The following is an 18,518-nucleotide window of genomic DNA, read 5'->3' as shown; positions in this document are numbered from 1 at the left end:
AAATAAATAAATAAATACATTTTTAAAAAAATATAATAAGGGGCGCCTGGGTGGCTCAGTTGGTTAACCGACTGCCTTCAGCTCAGTTCATGATCCCAGGGTCCTGGGATTGAGTCCCACATTGGGCAGGGAGCCTGCTTCTCCTTCTCCCACCATCTCTGCTTATCCTCTCTCTCTCTCTCTCTGTCAAATAAATAAATAAATAATCTTTAAAAAATTTAATTAAACTTTTTGATATATACGATGTATTGCATCCCTTAAAAACCTATATGTAGTTTCATATTACATACATATATTATCTACATATACATCTATATATGTATCACATACATATATATGTATTTCATATAATATAAAATACATGTATGTAATATATATACATATTACATATGTGTGTGTGTGTATATTAAAAATGTGTGTGTATGTCTTTCATAGTACTCTTAAGGAAGGCGAAATATTTTCAGCCTGGGATTGCAACTTGCCTCCAACACCTTTGGGAGCCAGACAAAACAAGTGCTATGGTATTATCTCCTCTTTATCAATTTAACTTTATACAGAAGCCGAAACTGAGATTTATGAGATGACTTGCTCAATGTTACATAGCTGCAAGGATCAAAACCAGGATTAGAATCAAGGTGCCTAGACACAAACACAGCTCAGAAACTAGAGCCAACATGAGACTGGCAAGGGCCACAAGCATTCAGGACCCACAAAGTTCTTTCCTGAAGAATCTCTCACAGCGTCCTGGCCTAAGAGATGCTCAGGTAGCAAGTGTTCAAAGGATCAGTGGATTGATGGGTCCATCGACAGGCATGAATTTAACAGGTCAATGCTGATGAGCAAAAATTCTTTGGTACTCTATCCATCTTCACCAGACCTTCAGCACTACTTCCAACTTTCCCCTACAAAGATTCAATCATTTCATGTATTCGTTCAGCAATTAATTATTACTTATTGATTATTAGGCAACTACTATGGGCAAGAAGCTGTGTTAGTAGTTTAAGAAGTTAGAGAAATACAGTATTATTATTACCTTTAATATACTTATAATCTGTTAGGAGAATGAGATTTGTTATTAAAAAATTCCTGGCAAAAATCTGAAATTCCTGGCAAAATCTGAGATTACGAGAAGGCAAACACTGTTCAGAGGATCCAGAGGAAAGAGCTACGGTGTTTAGTTGAAAGAATAGAAGCAAGCATCATGGAAATGTGGCATTTCGCTGGGGCACTGAATGACAGGTACACTTTCACAAGAAGAGGTGGGGGAGGACATTTCAGGAGAAGCAAAGCATTTTAACAAAGGCATGAGGTAAAAATTTCACAGAGGTGGAGATTTAAGAAACAGTTTCCGTAGAGAAACGCACATCTGCTACAATGTGTTCTCTTTTTCCACAGGTCCCTTGGCCTAAAATGAGCTAGCTGATCACATGGTCACCTCACTTGCTTTGTGCCTGCACTTGGATCCCAGCTAGGTAGGAATGTGCTATATGGACTTGTGTGTTCATTTCCTATCTTATGAACGAGGTAGGAAGTATTATTAGCCCTGGTTTACAGCGGAGTGTGAAACAAAGGTGCAGAGAGACAGGGAACTTTCTCAAGGTCACAGGATGAGTCAGCTGGAAAGAAACCCTAGAACAAGGGCTGCACCTCTCCAAAGGAGGCTGCATAGGCATGTCTGCATGAAAGCACGGTGTGTCCCCGCCTCAACAGCTCTGCATCCAAGTAGAGCCTTCTTCCTAGGAGCTCAGGGCGTGTGCCACAGACATTATTTACTCCCTTCTCTCTGCACCCCTGAGGCTAAAGTAGGGTGAAGGCATGTTTACCTTCTTTTCTCAAACAGACAAACCAAAGTCCACAAGGAATCCTAAGCAGTTTATCTGATAGCATGTACTCTGCAGAGAGTTAAGCCAGCTCTTGGCCCCAGAGCAGCGTTCCATGTGGCTCTTGGGTTGAGACCTCAGGTTGGTGGGAGCGGTGATGGGTTGAGCCGTGGGCCAGGCGTCTGAAGACCTGGCTTGTGATCCCGGCTCTGTCACTTGCCTACAGTTCCATCCTGGGCAGTTGCTCAACCTCTTTGAACCTCTGTCCTCATCTGTAAATGGGAATACCATAGTACGTTTGTATCTGTCCTCAACTCATGGTTTTAAGTGCTAAGGAGCGCATCTAAGAGAATACCCACAAATCTATTAAAAGTGGTTGCTTTGGGGGAGGAGAGTGGAAGTGATTGGCTTCTACTCATTCTTAATGTACTTCTGTTTCATTCCGGATTGCTTCCGATGATGGAGGCAAGCAGAAAAAGCATACCAACAATCGCCATCTCCTAAATTACCACGTCGAAAGTACCTAGCACTGTGATGGCCAAGTATTGCCTCCTCAATGAGACTTAGTCCTATTTTTAGAAAATTAATCATCATTCTCCAAGGTGGGAAAATCAAAGAACAATAAAAGAGTGACACAAAGTTTCTATTCAAGAGCTAAATTCCTTGAGAGAGAATGAATGGAGGAGAAAGAGAATGGGCCCTAGCTTTTAAAAACAGACCTGGTTTGGAATCCCCTCCTGACCACACATCTGTTCTGCGACATGGGAGAAGACACAGCCTCTCTGGGCCTCAGTTTCCTTATCTGGAAATGGAGATAAAAATTCTCACCTCCTACATTTAGGGTGAGGATTATAGGAGACAAACATGTTGAGTGTTTTAGAAGGCACTGATTATCGCACAGTGTGGGCCACAGAAATAGAAACACTGGGGATACCTATGAAGCCCCCATTCTAACTGCTGCTGAAATAGATTTTTCCGTAGTGTGTCCCTAGGACCATATCACAGGGCATCTCCTAAACTGCTGAAGCCACAAATTATCCTTTTAAAAACATTTTGTATTGTACACTTGAAAGTTGCTGTAAGTGTAGCTCTTAATTGTTCCTACCCTAACAACAAAGTGGTCACTACGTCAGGGGGACAACGTGCTCACTGACCTTACTGAGGTAAACATTTTGCAAGGTGTATCAAGCCAACCTCTCCTCCACCTTCAACTTACACAACGTTGCTTGTCAACTGCATCTCAAGAAACCTGGAAGAAAACATTTTAAACTAAAGCCAAGAAAGCACATTGAAGACCAGCCAAAGTAGATCTACTTTCCAGTCTTTCTGATCGAGACAGGCTTTTCAAGCTCACATACTTGTGGTCGAGCGCCGGCCTCAGTGATCTGGTACTTCCTGGACATAATGTGTTTACCCTCTGCAGCCTTTGGTAGCAGATGTGTTTCAAGGGCCATAAACTCAAGAAAGTCCCAAAAAAAAAGAACCATAAACTCAGCAATGATAGCTAGGAACGTGCTTGTTTGCTTCTGGCCTTCCTTGCCGTCCTTGTTCTGATTCAAAGAATTTTCTCTTTGTAGGAACCTGGCCTGTGTGCTCTGTTTGGTGTATGTAGCTGGGGGATATTTTTATAAGAATCTCTACATTGGGATGATCTCTGTCCACTTCGACTCGGAGCAGTTGGCTTTCTGTTTCTTCACCTGCAAAATGAAGCAGCCTCGTTGTCATGACAGCCTAACGTCACGGCTTCCTGTGAGTTTTAAATGAGACACTATATGGGACAGCGTGTTGCAAACTGGGAAAAATAAACCACCCGGGAGGAAACACACAAGGGGAATGAGGCCCCAAACTCCAGAACCGTGGTGCCAACGTTCTTGTTAACGGAGAGACGTAGCGAAAGCTTTCCATAAACTCAGTGGAAGAGGAACATTTTGCTTTTGAATCTTACAGGTTTCTTTTTTCCCCTAAGGTCACCAACTTCCTGGGTCCTTACCCTCAGTGTTATGTTTTGGATCTTGGTTCAGTGGGTCAGCCTGTGTGTCTTGAGCTTTGGTTCTCTCTCTTGCCTCCCCCCATTCTCCCTGCTACCGTGGGCTCTTCCAGGCAGAGGTGGGCCTGTTCAGCCCTGTGAGGTAGGGAAGCAATATTTCTCTGAGGAAGCACAGGGCAAGGTAGCGGCTGGCGCAGCCAGTCTCTCTTGCTAATTCCATCTCTTAATAATGACCCAAAGGACAATCCCTATCTTTTGAGAAATGTTGTCTTCTTTCATTTATTGGGGGCTCCCAGTGTGCCGATCACTGTGCTACCCAAGCACCTCACCTTTGGTCTCCCTCACATTCCTCACAACGGTTGGTGAGAGAGGACCTTTATCTAGTTCATAGATAAGGAAACTAAGGTTCTAAGTATGAACTTAGATGGCTTGGTCACAGTCACGCGGCTCATCAACGACAGAGGTGAGATTAAAATGGAGGCGCATCTGGAGCACCTGGCCAACTCCATCAGAAGAGCAACTCTTGATCTCAGGGCTGTGAGCTCCAGCCCCAGACTGGGTGTAGAGATCACTTAGAAATAAAATCTTTAAAAAAATTTTTTTTTAATTTTAAAAAATAAAATAATAAAAATGAAAATAATTGAAGTTCACCTGACGTTGAAGCTTTTTTTTTTTTTTTAAGATCTTATTTATTTATTTGACAGAGAGAGATCACAAGCAGGCAGAGAGGCAGGCAGAGAGAGAGGGGGAAGCAGGCTCTCCACTGAGAAGGGCTCAATCCCAGGACCCTAAGACCATGACCCAAGCTGAAGGCAGAGGCTTTAACCCACTGAGTCACCTAGGTGCCTCCAACGTTGAAGCTTTTAACCATGAGACTACCTTACCTCCTACTGTGCTAAAACTTGTGCTTGACCTGGAGCAAATCGGACCCCCACCGCTCACCCCGCCTTCCCACAGTATGCATGCCTGTCTGTTATCAAGCCAGGACATTCCTTGCTCTCTCTCGAGAAAACCCTAACTCCTACCTGCCTTTCAAGACTCAGTTCAGGAGAAACCGCTGCTGAGAAACCCTCACTGACATCCCCAAGCTGACTTCAAGGCCCCATCTAGGTTCCCACAGTCCTAACACGATATGTTTTTATATTTCCATTTATGGTTTACTTGTGTGTCTCCCTCCTAACACAACAAGCAACGGGAGAGCGAGTTCATCGGCATTGCCAATGACTGGCACTGGACCTTAGTTGGCCCTCTGTACTTGTCTGTTGAATGAATACATGGGCTTAGTATATAATGTATATGTGAACAGCAACAAAAGCTACAACAAAGAACAACCCAACTCTGCTCCTTACTTCTTGTACCCTCATTCATATCGACGCGGCCAACCAAGTAACATTAAATCAATTCGACAAAGATTTATTGAGCTGTAGAGTGATGTACCAGAGTGCTGGCACTTTGCATCAGAATATCTTAGAAGCCAGGACCCCGGGTACAGACTTCTTGTATGTTAAAGGAGTATAATAATCCTACATTTATCATGGGATTGCATGGGGCCAACTCACAGAAGAGCGATAAAAGTACTTCCAAGACTGCAAAGCCACCTGCCAGCGTGGGTGGTGGTTATTATTATTATGTACAAGGCACTGTGTTGGGCCCCGAAGAGGGACTTGAAGATGAGTGAGGGACTGCCCACATGGCAACATAATGAAGCACTCAAAAGACGATGAAATAAGGCAGAAGTTCAAAGACAGAGGGGCGCTCGAAAGAGGGAGAAATCAGGGGTGATGGGTAGGGGCAAGGGTCAGGACAGCCCATTTGTCTAACACTGTGAGAACTGTGAGGGAGGTTTAATGCCGGGGTCAGACTCCCAAGCCATTGATGGCCACAGACAGTGTCACAAGCAGCTGAAATATGTGGTATTTGAGCACGGGAAGGTCGTGGAGTGCATGGTCAGTGAAGGCATCAGAGACCTGGGCTGGATCTCAAAGAGTGGGTTGGATTCGAGTCGCGGGGTTGGGGGGAGGCAAGGCATTCCTTGCAGGCTCGAAGGTACAAACAAGGGCGGGCTGGAACTTGGAGGGTCTGTGAGAGGAAGGAGGAAAGCAGAGCCAGGGCTTGGCCTCATCCCATGACCCCAGGCAAGACATCAGAATCTTATAAAGTGCCGTGCTGGATGGATCGATAGTCCATTCAGTACTCTATATTTGGAAGAAAGCTCCAGGGGATATTTTAGGAGAGCCTCTGGTTGTACTATTTGGATGACTCTAGTGATTAGGAAGATAAATTATATAATAACCCACCCTGGAACAATCATTCATGAATTGTTATTAACTCTATGTGCATCTCTAGGCAAATTTTTTTCTTAATTTTTTAAAAAGGCTCTCTTAAAGGAATGCTCTGTAATACATAACTGTTTCACGGGCTCTCAGATGGCTGATAGAAAAAAAAACTTTTTTTGTATAAAAAGCACCCCTTAGAAAACCCCAAAATTACAGAGATGGAAATCAGATCAGAGGTTGCCTAGAGCTGGGGGTGGGAACGGGGATTAATTGTGCAAACCGTGCATATTAACACAAGGAAATCTTGGAAGGATGGGTGTGTTTGAAATGATCAGGGATGAGTTTTATGGTATGTATATTATAGCTCACAAAACTTAAAAAAAAAAAAAGCTATATAAATGCATTCTTTACTCCTTACCTAGAAAACATCCCTCTTTATAAATAAAGACATTACAAGGACAGAAATGAGAATGAGAGGAGGGAGATCCAAATGCATGAGAAATGCTGCGGGAACGTGGGGATACTCACGCTAGGGAAGTGAGAGGGAAGGGAAGAACTGTGGAGGTACCGTGTGTGAGCAAGGGATCCCCAGTGCTCTCTGTGGCCCAGGGGAGGCTGAACGAGCCGAGATGCATGCAGGTAAAGTTTGCTCCGGGAAGTCAGGAGCCGGTCGGCACTGATTCAAGCCTGGGCCCCATGCCCAGCTATTTGATGGAGCAGGTTTTTAAGCAAAGGGTGAGGGTGTGGTGTTAGGACTTTAAGGCCCTTTCTCCCTCTAAGAGTCTCTGGTTATATAAACTTGGGGACAGGTAGGTTTGCCTCCCATATTAGGAGAACCAACTAACCATACCTGACTTGTGCTCCTTTCCTTCCCAAACGGTCTGACTGTAAAACTGGGCAAAAAGATTCAGCAAGTACGAAGGGGACCTGGATGTCAATGGTTAACCCCTTTCTTCCCCTAAAGTTTTATTTCTTTACGATACCTAGAGGTTGAGAGTCAGTTCTGTTGTACCTTTGGGTCTTAAGGGCCTTGAGTTCAGTCCTCAGCTTAGCATCTAGAAGCTTCCATTGGTAGAACTCTGAGCCTTACTTACCTCCTGCCTTACTTCAGTGTTCCCTGCTGCAAACCATCTGTTCCAGGTGAACTGACCAGCACGTAGCCCCCCAAAGGCCTTTCACATTTTCTATTCTGCATCTTTCATCAGATCATGGCCATTGTATGAAATGCCTTACTGTGGTCACCACAGCTGCTTGAGTCTTAAACTACAAGGCCAAAATCCAGTTGTTTCCTGCCACTGCCTCGCAGGTGAGATGGTCGTGGAGGTGTGTCCGGCGAGTACCTCACTGGGAGCTGTCCACCAGCAAAGGCCAAAGTTGGCCATTGGTGGGGCTGAGGCTACAAGAGGCCCAGGGGTGAACTGGGAATCCAAAGAGGTCAAAGCCAAGGGGATGTTGACAGAATTAGGGGATCCAAACAGAACACTGATTCAGTGGGGCTTTTTTTCTTTCAAAGTTTTAATTCATGTATACTTTATAGGTAACATTAAGAGAATCAATCCTGAAATAGAATAAAATTATATTGTCACTATTTAAATAGTTTACACAATTGCAACTTTTCTTCAGTTCCAAGTTGTATTCTGCATTTACTATTATTATTATTATTATTATTATTATTATTATTATTTAACTAATCTCTACACTCAACATGGGGCCCAAACTCACAACCCTGAGATCAGGAGTCACATGCTACATGCCTGAGCCAGCCAGTCACCTCTCTGTAATAAATCTTAATTAAAGTGATGCCCTTGTCGAAAACTGTAATGGTCACTGAAACACCATTTCCTAATTTTTGACAAGTCAGACAGGGATAATTATAATTTCTCTGTCCAAAGGCTTTTAAGAACCAACTTACTGAGTATTCTCCAAAAGGTTTCCTCTTGGCCTTTGATGGGCTCTATTTTCAAACTTAACAGGAAAAATGGAAAATGAAGAGACTATATCCCGGAGGGCTTTTCAAAATTGAAAAATGTTATAAAAATTTCAGGTTGTATTCTTCATAATTATTAGTCTCTATATAGATATTACCTTATTATTTGAAGATACCACTGCATAAAGGCACATTAGGCACAAAGCCCACATGCAGTAAATATGGGATAACATGAAGTCAATTGATGCATGCCATTACTTACACCATTCCCAATAGCCAAACCCAGTATTTCTTCCCAACTTCTGGTAATGTGGTTGGATGGCTTGTCTTATTCAAGTTGATTACATCCTTGGAAGAAACAGTTGCATTCTTTGGAGTAGGTCCAATTCCTGGAAATTTCTCAGTAATCAAGATGGAATAACAAAGGTCCACAAATTTTCTCCTGTCATCTCACCTTCCATATGTTTATGCACAAAGAGAAAAGTAGATTGGTGGATTAAAAACAGCAGCAGCAATCTTTTCCTGGGCTTCAGGAAATTTAGATTAACTACACCAAATGTGTGTGTGCTCTTGGGATAGTTTGGCTGTGGTTTTAAATCACTGATTAAACGGTACTTATCATCTTTAAAAAGAAAAATTTGACCCCTGGCTCCAATTTCATAAATGGCTTGATAGCTCAGGAAGCTTCTACCAAAAGCACCCACTTTTAAAGAAAAAGACTTTTCCTCCAGAGGCGGTGACAGTATCAGCATTCAAACTGGGGCCACAGGTGGCTGGTTCTGTAATGTAAGGATGTGACATAGGTTGGTGCTTTTGTGACTCTCCTTGGAGAGACTGAACATCACAGATGTCATTATTAGAGAGGCCAAATATGTTGAAGTCAATATAACTGTAGAGGGAGAATATGATAGCCTTTGGATCTTTGTAACAGCCAAGCTCATGAACAACAAGGAGAAACAAGTTTATGCCTTTGGTGTAGTTAATCTAAATTTCAGCCTTGTCAAAATGCAAGTTTCCTCCAGTACCAGCTCAGAGTCCAGAAGCCTGGGTGATGCCATCAAAGGATTGGAGTCCCTGTGAACTCTTTGTGTGAAATATATCATAATGGTAGCCTCACCCTGTCTCATCTGTTTGAATGTCAGGGGTCAAAACCTTCTGGATGGCATCGTCAGTATCCTTCCATACCATGTCAGGGGTGTAATTCTTGATTCCATAGGTGACATGATGTTTTGTCTCCACTGGCTTCCTGATCCTTGTGCTGGGCAAGGGAACAATGGACCCTTCTCAGCGAGGCGCATACATCATTGCTAGAAGAGTTGCATCCAATTGCCCACTCACATTTAGCCCCAAGACCTGCTATCTGTCCTGGATTTTCCCACCACCCAGTTGCTAATGACTCTTTTGTTTTGAGCACCGGAGTTCTTTCCATCTGCATCTGGAAGCCATCGAATGTGCCCAGGTACCTTTTTGCAGACACCACATCATCTTCTCCTAGGTTTGTATTAGGCATAGGAACAGCTCCAGAAGCAGCAGCTTGAAAAACCAGACTTAAGAGAAGAAACTTCTAAACTTCTCTTGAATAGTTCAACTCAATTAATTGACTTTGTTCCTTTTCAATCTCCAGCTGGCTTTTCTTCCTGCCTTATATATATGCAGATATTTCCACCCCCATTATTCCTCAACATCTCTGACACCCGATCTCAGGGAGCACTCCCACCTCTAAATTCCTCATTATCTGTACTTCCTCTTTAATAATACCTTCTATTATCACTTAGCTTTTCATAAAAATGATCTGATTTACCAGCTGGATTGTAAGACTGTTGACGGCACCCGGGCCAACCTGGATTTCCAAATGTACTATTATCATTGCTGTTTGTTTGCTACTTTTTATTTTTTAGGTTGAGGTCTCTCCCTTCTACTTCTCACTATCTCCTTTGACCCTGAATCTTCAATGTTAGACCAAAAATGTGCTCACCAATACATTCAAATGAAAGTGAGGTCAGGAACGGAGCTCTGCTCTCCAGCCAGAAGGGAAGGAAGCCCCAGCATTCAGGATCAACGTCCATAAATAACGGCATCCTAAGCATCTCACATCAAGCCTGATTTTTCAGATTAGGACTCTGTATGTCTATAAATCCATGTCTACGACTTTTAGGCTTTTCTGAGTCTTGTGTTGTTATGAAAACAAAGAAACGCTATGGGGTGGAGAAGTAGCGGTGGTGGGGGGAGATCTTGCCTTCGTGTGATAGGTTCTCTCAGAATGAAAGGACTTAATTTAAAACATTTTACTGGAAGTCATTCCACATTCTTTGAGTACTATTGCTGGTTTTTGTCTTGTCTCTTAAATGGGCATCCGCTGCATGTTTCTTAAGCTCCTTTTATTAGTGAGAGGACCATAGACATGATTTTTCTTTTCTCTTTTAAAAATTTTTATTAATTTTTAAATTAACATATAATGTATTATTTGCTTCAGGGGTACAGGTCTGTGATTCATCAGTCTTATACAATTCCCAGCACTCAGCACAGCACATACCCTCCCCCATGTCCATCACCCAGACACCCCATCCCTCCAACACCCCCCCCCCCCCCGTCCCTCCTGCAACCCTCAGTTTGTTTCCTGAGATAAGAGTCTCGTGTGGTTTGTTTCCCTCTCTGTGCCTCTTAAATGGGCGTCCACTGTACATTTCTTAACCCCTTCTATTAGTGGGAGGACCATAGACATGGACATGTTTATAAACGGCGCTAAGTACCAGTGGAGGAGGCTAGTACCACCTCACACGCATCCACCTGCCATGAAGTCCTGGGGAGGGGAAATGGCTTTACCATTCATTTCAGCGACTCGCACTTGCATTGAGCATAGAATTGTGTTTAAAAGGGCCCTTCAGGGGCGCCTGGGTGGCTCAGTGGGTTAAGCCGCTGCCTTCGGCTCAGGTCATGATCTCAGGGTCCTGGGATCGAGTCCCGCATCGGGCTCTCTGCTCGGCAGGGAGCCTGCTTCCCTCTCTCTCTCTCTGCCTGCCTCTCCATCTACTTGTGATTTCTCTCTGTCAAATAAATAAATAAAATCTTTTAAAAAAAAAAAAAAAGGGCCCTTCAGGGTTATTTAGCTCAAACTCCCAGCAAATTCTGGGATTTGCTTTCTCATCGGGCTTGTGTTCGACCACTCCCGCATTGGCAGATCACGCCTGTGTGGTAGTCCCACCCCCCTTGCCTAGCTCTTGTAGTCAGGAACCTTCCCTTCCCGCAGGGAGGGTGGATCTTCTCCATATTTGTCTGAAATGGCCCCTCTGTCTGCTCCCTACACTGAATGTAATGTCTCGAATTACCAAGGCTGGTCTAACCCAACAGGGCACAGACAGCATGGGGCTGTTGTATGCCTGGATACCAGGGACCATGTTGGAAGGTGCAGGGTGGCTTATCCCCTCTCTCCGTTTCTTGCTTCTGTCATTTCAGATAAATTAAATTTAGAAAGTTATATAATTCTTAAACTTATAAGGAACCTCAAAGTTCATCGAAATCATGAATTTGCAACAGGAGCAAAAAAGGACCTGACTCTCTTCATGCATGAAGTACCGATATATACACAGCCCATGAACATATTCAGTGGTGGTTCATTTTTATGGGAGAGGGCAATTAGGAAAATACATTTTTAAAAAGGATCTCAGGGGAGAAATAATGAAAACAAAAAATTGAGAAACACTGAAAGGCCAGCATCTTCAGGTCAATTAAGTCAGAATCTATGAGAAAGGAGTGGGATCCCAGCAACACAATTTTTTAAAGCTATTTTTCTACTATATAGCCAGGATTGAGTACCACTGACTTAGATGAACCACTTCTTATCGCATGGCCAAAAAGGGAAATCACCAATCAGGATGAGTAAGCTAGACAGGAGTAGAGACCCTCTAGACTGCTGTTCTAATATTGTTTTCACCATGCCCTGATGCCCTTTTCAACTTTAATCCTATATAACTTTATTATGCTTTATAACATGTTAACCCCTTGGCGGTTTGGTCCCTGTGTTTAGGCCAGAGTTTATCCTGAAGCTTGAGTAATGATGTACATCTCTTTGTCTTGTGAACATGGAAAGTGTGCTATAGGCACATGGGTTTGAAAATTCAAGTATAAAAAGTATATTCTATTTCTCAACTCTGACTCGGTCTCCCAGTCACCAACTTCCTCCCCCAGATGTGTGCTCTGTGCCAAGTGTTTTGAGTATCTGTCCAACAAAATTCTGTGCCTCCTTCTGCAGCTTTTAAGTAATGAAATCATTTGATAATTAAGCAGAAAACCATAGTGCTCAAAACAGGGCTCCCAAATGGCTTTACTCCCAGCTTCGTTGTATCTTCCTGAGGGTTTGGTAACAAGTACACACTCTTTTCCGGGGGTGAAATAACATCACTTTGAGCAACACTACTATTATACTTTCATTTTATACCAAACCTGCCTATACTGAAGATGGTCCTGTAAAATAAGATCACAACAGGCTGTCTCATTGTCCTGTTAGATGGCAGCAGGAGTGGGATGTTACCTAGCACTTCACAGAACAAGCTAGAAAGCTTTGCCTATCACAGATTTCCTCATTTTTGCTTTGCTCTGCCTTTTTTTTTTTTTTTTTTTTTTTTTGCTTTAAAAGAAAATCGCTATAGGGGCATCTGGGTGGCTCAGCGGTTTAAGCCTCTGCCTTCAGCTCAGGTCATGATCTCAGAGTCCTGGGATCGAGCCCCTCCCTCTATCTCTACTTGGCTCTCTGCCTACTTGTGATCTCTGTGAAATAAATAAATAAAATCTTTACGGAAAAAAATTTAAAAAATTTAAAAAAAAGCAAATTGCTATAAGCACAAATTGATCAAAATCCTATATAACTGATATATTTAATAAGGTGATATATTGGGGCGCCTGTGTGGCTCAGTGGGTTATAGCCTCTGCCTTCGGCTCAGGTCATGATCCCAGGGTCCTGGAATAGAGCCCCGCATCGGGCTCTCTGCTCTGCAGGGAGCCTGCTTTCTCCTCTCTCTCTCTGCCTGCCTCTCTGCCTACTTGTGATCTCTGTCTGTCAAAAAAAAAAAAGCTGATATATTTAAATTTTTATATATAACTGATATATTTAATATATTAAATATACTTAATATATTTAATAAGCTAATCTTTAAAAAGTGGTCTTTCCAGATGCATGTAATGATATAATACCCTTGTTGGATAATTTAGATACCTTGAATAGTTTGATTATTGATTTCATCTCTTTTGTAATGAGATTATTAAAATAGAACCTCCTCCCTTTTAAAAAATGTTTTTTTAAAGATTTTATTTATTTGTCAGAGAGAGAGCACAAGGGGGTGGTGGGGGTTGGAAGGTAGCAGGCAGAGGGAGAAGCAGGTTCCCTGTTGAGCAAGGAGCCATGGGACTGGATCCCAGGACTCTAGGATCACGGCCTGAGCCAAAGGCCGATGCTTAACCTACTGAGCTACCCAGGTCTCCCAAAATAGAACATTAAAAAAAAAATAGAACAACTATCTGTCTTTCTTTTTTAAACATGTTTTATTTATTTGTTTGACAGAGAGTGACACAGCAAGAGAGAGAGAGCACAAGCAGGGGGTGGGAGAGGGAGAAGCAGGCCTCCTGCTGAGCAGGAAGCCTAATGCGGGGGTTTAATCCCAGGACCCTGGGATCATGACCTGAGCCGAAGGCAGACGCTAAACAACTGAGCCACCCAGGTGCCCCCATCTGTCTTTCTTAACAAGATATTCCTGATATCCCAAATGATGACCTGAGGCAGTGACAAGCAATCATCTCTAGACTCTTACGCTAGGCTGATAATTAATCTCCCAAATTCTACTCCTCTTCCCCACCCAACCCTCAACACCAAAGTGTTACCCTAAGGAGAAAAACTATTTTCTCAGGGAAGATAAATTCTTAAAACTCTTCTCTTGGAATTTATCCCTACCCTGAACATGCTGACATAGAAGTGATAACAGTTAAATTTAGAAAGTTCTTTCTCAAATCAAAGAATACTCAAGCTGAGAGGAAAAACAGAGCTCATTCTACCCCGTTATTTCATCTGACAGAAAGAAAATGGAAGACGAGGGAGGTCAACTGGTTTGTCCAAGGTCACGTGGGAAAATTCACTCGTAGGAGGTAATTGTTGAGTGTCTACCGTGTGTCCAGCCTATCCCTGTGGGTTTCTGTCAGGAGCATGAGTGACAGTGCCAGGGCTGGGATTCAAGTTCTGTCCTCTCCCACCACCCGCTACTACAGTCCCCTCTGGGGACCTCTGGCCTTGCTGCCTCAGAGGATTAGTATTCAGAGTGATAAAAATAAAACCATTTCCAGGAAGATGGAGCCTCATTTTTCTCAGTCCCTTCTGGCAGGAATTAAAGGATATTTGGGAGGAAGCCAGGGACATGAATGAGTCCTTATTTGTAGAGATGATGCCACTGTCCCAAAGCCCATGGGACACGGCCTTGACTAATTTTATAGATAGCCCTCCTGTGGTTATGCACCCCCTTATGAATCAAAGGGTGGTGGGTGCTAGATGGACACTGTCATCTGAAGACACACAGCCCAGAAAGCTGACCCACTCAGGGCTTACAACCTAGATTTACCTCCCCTAGGACAGTGCTAGAGCCAACTGAACCATAAACGAAACAGCCCTGGAACCTGACTTTCGACCAACAACTTACTGTTCCTGAAACATCTATTTATTTTGGCTTCATGACTTCACAAAAATAGTGTGAGGTAAAATGATATGAATCACTTAAAGCCTTTCAGAGCGTAAAGCACAACCTTGACTAGAAAAACAGAACAAGCCATAGGCACAAAGCGTGCACATGTGCAAATTTACACACGCACAGGCCACACGTGCACAGGTACACACACACACCCACACATACACGGAATCTAAGACTTATCTCCACGAAAATAAAATCTGACAATAAGAAGCTTCATGGAACAGTGACTCTGGAATATCTCTATGAATGAATATTCATTTTGTTTAAAAATTCACATAAATGGATGAACCAGGCAAATACTGTATGATTCCACTCTTATGAGGTATCTAGAGTAGTCAACTGAACAGACACAGAAAGTAGAATGGTGGTTGCCAGAGGCTAGGGGGAGGGGAGAAGAGTAAGTGGTTGCTTAATGGAAACAGTTCAAGTTCTGCAAGATGAAAATGTTCTGGAGATTGGTTGCACCATGATGTGCATTCACTTAATCATACTGAATTATACTCATAAAATTGATTATGATGGTACATTTTTGTGTTATACACATTTTATCATAACTTAGGAAAAGTTTTTAAATAGAAATGAAGTAATACGTGTTCTCCATCAAGAGTTTTGGATTCATATATGAATTATATAGGTGTCACAGAGGGAAAACTTTTTATCTACCCCCTTGGATTTGGTACTTGGGACCAGTGAATTAAATTGCCAAAAGCCAGACGGGAGAGAGAAAAGACAGTGTTTATTTACAGAGGTATTTGGGGGCTCACAAAGAAAGTTGTTCAGCTCGACAACTAAAACCAAGGGTTTATACACCTGACACAACAGAGGGAAAAGGTAGGGGTAGGAAAAGGCTCTTAGAGGAAGAAAAATTGGTTTCTTTAGGAAAAACAAATGGGCTTTTAGCAGAAAAACAAGGGAGGTAAGATAGTTTGTGACAATGTTTGTTTATGCAGGTGTAAGTGGTCTTCTTTATCTTCTTGGGAGCATGACACTTCCCTGAAGAGGGGATTTATGATTATTCCATCCTCAATATCCTTCCTGGGAGTGAAACTGCCCAAAAGAGGGGAATTATGACAGTCTCTTTCTCAGGAGTTTCTGGTTTTAGTCTGGTTAATGTGTGTCTGGGCCGGCGGGGGGTGGGGGGGCAGTGGTGGTCAGTTAGACAAAGCTTCTTTCTGCATCTGCTGATTCTCAAATGTCTTCAGCTCAAAATAATTTTTATGCTACTGTGGTGTAATTTGGACTAGTCCATAAGTGTTCTTCTAAATATTAAAAAAGGTGCTGTTTGTAATATTTCCCAAAACTTAAGTTAATGTGTATGCCAAATGACCCTCTTCCCTCCTTGCAGAGGGCCCAATACAAATTTGTAAAAACCTTACCTGTCAGTTCAACTTCAGGCCACAAAAAGCCGAGACTAAAAGCTCAAAAGATCTTTTGAGATCAATTGTCATTGGCAAAAGGCAGTGAAGGGATAAAATTGGGGGCTATACGTTGGTACAAAAATGTGATTTTACACCTGGGAGGCATCAGCTGTGAAAGGCACAGAGGATTTTCTTTCTGCTTTAGACTCTAGAGCACAGAAGAAATGGTGCTTATAAGAACATGACCTCTTTGAGGGGCTGTTTGCTGGTGCTCAGGACCAGAGCCGTGCAGGTGTGAGTTGCTTTTAGAAGGGATGTTTGTCTGTTTCAGGGACTTTCTCAATATGGCTTTCATTCTTACATTCTGTGTGCTTTACTGCTTTACTGAAAGTGTGTGAAATAAACCTAAGGAGTTTTCCAGGCAGAGTAGAAGTCTACGGAGCATTGATACTCCAAGTGTGGTCCTGAACCTGCAGCGTGTGGGAGCCCTTTAGAATGCTGAGTCTCAGGTCCCAGCCCTTACCTGCTGACTAGAATCTCCATTTCAGCAATGTCTCCAGGGGATTCTTACGTCCTTAAAGAGATGGTTGGAAAGGTGGAGTTCCAGGCTCTACCTCAGCAAATCTTTCCTAAAAGGCTGGCCTAGAAGTTTCAAGTGACTTACATGAGCATATGAAATTTCATATCTACAGAATTTCTACAAGACTAATTGCTTCTGGAGGAGAGTCTGGGAGAGGGAAACTGTTGTGTCATACCTTTCCTATGGCTTGAATTTTTTTTTATTATGTGTGTATATTATCTTTATTATGATAAAGTCATCACCACATTTCAATAGAACATTATAATTTATGAAGTATTTTCCAAGGCATGATTTCACAAATACTCCAAACATCCATTAACCAAGAAGTAATACATTTAGGTATCCCTAAACTACAGATGAAGATTTGTAGTATAGAAATAAAGATCATAAAGGAAACATTGTAAATTAAAGCCCAAAATAGGATCCAAGTGTTTACATTGTTTTTATTACAAAAAATGCAAGCATTTATAAAATAAACAGAATATTATAATGCACTCCCATGTACTATCACTCCCACATCCTACTTCATTTTATATATATATATATATTTTTTTTTTTAAGGTAAAATGTACATACATTGAAATGAACAAATCTTATCCAGATCCTTTTTTCTCTTAATTCCAATCTTGTTTGGCAAAAATCTGGCTTGATTGCCTCCCAAATGTAAATGCTATTGACGGATTTCCTGCTGTTTCCTACATTGAGTTGAATCATCCTTCCCTCGATTTAGGTTTTGGCCAGAAGCGGAACGCCTTTGTTCTCAGTCAGAAAGCATATGGGATATTAGGTCTGACTGCTGCATTGTTACCCACTGGCAAGTGAAATCCAGGCATGCCCCCTTCAAACTGTCCTCCTGGCCAATAGCTTCTCTCCAAACTGAAAGCTCACAACCCCTGAGCTATGCTGCACCCAGAGCCAGCCTTGCACCCTATCCACCACAGTGCCCACCACTTTGAGTCGGCTCTTTGGGCCATCGTAAATACACTCGACGCTCATTTATTTAGTGTTCTGTGCCAGGCGTTGCTGGTACTTGATCTTGTCTCAAAAAGGTCTGAACTCAGAAGACTCCCATTTCCCTTTAAAAGCTGGAAAAGAAAATATAAGCTTGCCTTCCATCTCATTGCAGGAGATGAGTCAGCAGAACCGGAAATTCTCCCTGCACAAGCCCTTCTGATCCCGTGGGCTGGGCGTGTGTGGCACCGATCGAGGGCTGGGAAGGAACCGGCTTCTCCCCTGGAACTACTTTGAGAGGTGAACAATGTAAGTTGGCTGGTGAGTTTAGAAGTGTTGACACACACCTTGCCCATTAGAACTGTCCCAGCATGTTTTGGGGAAAGCTCAGCTGCTTCCAAATAAGGAACGAGGCAAAGAGGGAAACTGGTGGTTGTCAGAATCCAAGTGGCTTCAGAGCAGGAGAGGTCAGTGGAGTCACTGCTGGTGAAACTCAGCATGCATCTGAGTGGCAAGCTGGGCTTTTGGGCTTTCGGATATGTTTGAGGAAAGCAGTGATTGAAGGCGGGGTTAAAGAGGGTCCTTCAATGCCCATAAAAGCCCTAGTGGGGCAATTATGCACCCATGGTGAATTAAAGAATGAAGAAGAGCTGTGGGCACTGGAAACATCTCAGTAGGAAGCCACCTCCAGCTCATTCCGTAGCAACGGTGCCAAAAGCCACAGATGGCACTCGAGCCACGGCCTGTGGCCTGGGTTCTGCTCCTAACCAGCTGTGAGACTTGGAGTCAGTCATCCCACCTCTGTGAGGCCTGATTTTCTCATCTGCAGAAAAAAAGTTAAAGCATGATAAGCTCTTCCATTTCTAAGCTGCAGATGTCCCTCGGCTGAATGTG

General features: G+C 42.9%; 2 long non-coding RNA genes across 3 annotated transcripts; one reads left to right on the top strand and one right to left on the bottom strand.

The window, feature by feature from the left end:
- Window positions 1-1,874: 1,874 nt before the first annotated feature.
- LOC309857787 lies at window positions 1,875-8,541 on the bottom strand. Of its 2 annotated transcripts, none has more exons than XR_014307909.1 (4): window positions 8,273-8,541; window positions 3,179-3,517; window positions 2,975-3,069; window positions 1,875-2,092 (listed from the first exon to the last, which is right to left on the bottom strand). It is a non-coding gene; the product is annotated as an uncharacterized lncRNA (long non-coding RNA). The 2 variants fall into 2 exon arrangements; XR_014307910.1 differs by lacking the exon at window positions 8,273-8,541 and adding an exon at window positions 7,996-8,261.
- An 831-nt stretch (window positions 8,542-9,372) lies between these two features.
- LOC309857786 lies at window positions 9,373-17,928 on the top strand. The gene is made up of 3 exons (XR_014307908.1): window positions 9,373-9,469; window positions 14,073-14,142; window positions 17,800-17,928. It is a non-coding gene; the product is annotated as an uncharacterized lncRNA (long non-coding RNA).
- The last annotated feature ends 590 nt before the right edge of the window (window positions 17,929-18,518 follow it).

The sequence above is a fragment of the Mustela nivalis genome, assembly GCF_964662115.1.
Source record: "Mustela nivalis genome assembly, contig: HAP1_SCAFFOLD_1268, whole genome shotgun sequence".
NCBI lineage: Eukaryota > Metazoa > Chordata > Mammalia > Carnivora > Mustelidae > Mustela > Mustela nivalis.
Note: the sequence above shows the minus strand (reverse complement) of the source record. Positions and strands in the feature narration are given on the sequence as shown.